We start from the raw sequence: 3,357 nt of genomic DNA on the forward strand, positions 1-3,357 counted from the left end.
CACTGTGGCTGTCGTATCTGGTGTTATCACGCCTTCAGCAATGCAGACGACCATGCGAGTTAGAAGCGAAGGTCTTTTCGTCACTGAAAATTACTCTGCCCCAGAAGTCTAACCCCTCTTCCAAATAACGCTGAGCAAATTCCAACCGTGCCGCTTTATGCCGATCCACCAGCATTGGTTTCACTGCCGGAGTTCTATCTCCTATGGTGGATACCGTCTGCGTGAAGCCTATCTCTTATAGTTCCAGCCGAAACACGCAAGTTCAGTGTGTCTCTTATGGCCACTGCATTTGTAAGTGTAGCTACTTCCGTATTGCCGTAATCGCCCTATCTTCTTCTGGGGTAGTTTTTCTTGGTCTGTCGTTGAGGTTTCCAGACTCCTCCCATCTGCGACACCAAAGTCGAACTGTTGGCAATGAAATTCCCAATTCTCTTGCAATACGTTTGTAAGACATGCCAGAGTTTCTCATGCCTTCAATTCTGCTCCTATTGTTGATTCTTTGTTAATTACGATCCATTCTCACCTCCAGTCACTAAACCGCTACTAAAGAGAATGATATATTGGACTAACAGTGGTCATGACATCACTTACTGGCCCCTCTCTCTCTCTCTCTCTCTCTCTCTCTCTCTCTCTAAGTTATACCATTTTAATCGAGTCCTGTTGTCATTCTCAAGTTATTTTAAAAGGTCTATTTAATATTGTTTAATAATACCAACGAAATAGATAGAAAATAAAATGAACTATAGTTCAGTCTCTGTCTGTCTGTCTGTCTCATATCATATCTTAAGTACTGAATTTATCGGTGTGCATCTATATCTGCCACTGGTATAAAGACCATCAGGGTGGTTAAGTAATATATCCAGTGCATCAATAATTTTTTTTTTTAATTCGGGCCATGTCTCACGAGACGTGGCCCGAATAAAAAAAAGATGATCGATGCACTGGATATATTTGTTCCTTCATACATCGGGTTGTCTATTAATTTTTCCCTAAGCCTTCCATATCATAACCTGCCAATGGCTATCATAACTGCCTTTATGAAATTATATTTACAGGTCTTGAAATTTGTGGTTTATAATCTCATTACTCTATAAATTGATGGAATATGTAAATCGAAAGGGTATTTCCATTCATATAATTAGGTTCCGAAATTGACCCCAAATATCTACTGTGAACTAAAGTTGGATTTCAGCAAACGCCTGCCACACCTGAATGTAACGAAGGTTGACGATGTATGATTAATCAGGACTGAATATGATTTTTACCATTGCTATTTTTATTACTCTGTTACTATATTTTTCTATTTATTTAACAACTACTCATTTCACTTGTAATGTGAACTATTATTCGTATATCATTAACATATGGTAGATAATATGAGCATTGGCATACCAATAGCTCGACCATTCACGTCTGTCGTTACATGACACAGACTTTGATTTCGGTGTTACCATACCATTTTCATAAAACTTTAGGGTAGGGGGTAAAGGAATACTTTGAGCAACTGTACTATATTTTCGTGTAGAAACGCTCAAGTATCACATTGCTTTCTCTTCCTTTATTTTAGTTATCATAACAATATCTTATTGAATTATAAGTAAATTAAGCACTACTGTGCAATGCAGCGAAAGTTTTGAAAACAAGTGTGGCAAAATGTGATTTTCTCCCACCATGCTTAACTTCTTGTAAACAACAGACGACAGAAGAGGCTGTCGGTCATTTTTTCTAAGGCTTTGGAACCATACTTTGAACTTTTTAATGAGGATTACCATAAGAAAGTAATTTTGACTTATTTCGAATGGAACTGTTCTTTAAAGAAGGATATGATAAAACGTCTGCCGAATCAATGGGCATAGGCCTAGCGTTTGCTTAGCCAAGATTCTTTATCTTGTTGTTAAAAGGTAAATTTTCTTTGGCATAAGGATTCGATAACTTTTATTATAAAGAAATTATGTTGCATATTCGAAATTAGATCGTACTTAGAATAAGGTTTAAATGATGAAGAATCTTACTAAATGAGTGGTTTAGGCTTAGGCTACCAACCTGCATTTTCTTACTATTACCAATCAATGAGACATAGTGTTTGATGAAAACAAATTAAATCAGGATTTGTTATACATAAAAAAATACAACTATCTTTTACTTAGATTCGAATAATAAAGTTGTTTTCTACGGTTTGTTAACGTCGTCCTGAAATAGGCTACTCTCACCAAGTGTGACGTTTCAGTATTTCGTTGAGAAACCACGCTTGAAATGGAACATTTTGTTAAAACAACATTAACGCTGCCTCTGTATGTCTAAAACTGAAAAACTTAAGGCAGAGATAGTATCCCCCAAGCCTACTTACAGCGAAAACTTCTTGATGACTGACACAATACAGCAAGTGACCTTAACCATCAAAGTAACAACTTCAAAAGACGAGACTTATTGACACAACCAGGAACCTATAGGCCTACATACTACTCAGCATTTTTAATAACGCACAAGATCTTTTTTACATTGCATTATATGGCATATATAAGGTTAGTGACGTTCTGATTACAAAACTGAAATCGCCACAGCATTTCTGTGCCAAAATAATATGCTGAAAACGTAAACATGTCAACGGAGTAAACATAACTGTTGCTAACAAGACATTTACTTAACACAAAATTATGGGCAAATCAAATTCCATATGCTTTGCTTACCGGTGAAACGTTATTCTATAGTGTCTTGAAGAATTCTTGTATCTATTTCTGCAATTTTAAGTTGCACAACGCACCATTATGAAGATAATGAACGAAAAACACCAGAGGACGCACTATAAACACCAACTCAGTTCCTTGGTTTCCGACCGAGGCTCCGAGACTGCAAACAGCGCCTCTCTGGTGGCGGTACAACAAATTACTTAGTACTAGCACACAGATACCATCTTTAGTTTTTTTTTTTTTACCTTCTTTGGCTGTGTCACTAAGATAGGTAATGGAGAAAGGGTAGTGGGTGAGGTATGGGGAGCTGAGAGTTGTAGAATAGGGAAGGGAGTTAGTTTTTGCGGTGTTAGGAAGACACCAGAGATGGTTAAAAAAAATAAAAGTGATAGATTTAATGTAACATGGGCAAACACTAGTAAGAGACTTGGAGTGCACATTGAGGCCAAGAACCAATTTCCTTTATGGAAATGAATTCTGAATGTTGAATGTGAATGTCAAATGAATGCTGAAAATATTGGGGCAAATGATTTATAAAATGTATGCATAAGGGCATTTGGTGTGCTGCTGATGAAGTGTATCGGTGCAGGAAAGGTGATCCTCCCTGACAGATAACCTGAAAGTATCTAGTAAAGATAAATGTTTAAGCTATGAGGCAAATGTAAGGATG

The 3,357-nt window shown here is 37.0% G+C and overlaps 1 long non-coding RNA gene across 2 annotated transcripts in view; it reads right to left on the reverse strand.

The window, feature by feature from the left end:
- The window catches only part of LOC136849147 (uncharacterized), a 170,512-nt gene extending 167,672 nt beyond the window's left edge, over positions 1 to 2,840 (reverse strand). Inside the window, exon 1 of one of the 2 annotated variants that reach the window (XR_010856242.1) lies at positions 2,688 to 2,840. This is a non-coding gene — a long non-coding RNA (uncharacterized lncRNA). The remainder of the gene's footprint in view (positions 1 to 2,687) is intronic. The other variant, XR_010856243.1, reaches the window with a different exon arrangement.
- Positions 2,841 to 3,357: the final 517 nt, after the last annotated feature.

Source organism: Macrobrachium rosenbergii, chromosome 20 (genome assembly GCF_040412425.1).
Source record: "Macrobrachium rosenbergii isolate ZJJX-2024 chromosome 20, ASM4041242v1, whole genome shotgun sequence".
Taxonomy (NCBI): Eukaryota; Metazoa; Arthropoda; class Malacostraca; order Decapoda; family Palaemonidae; genus Macrobrachium; species Macrobrachium rosenbergii.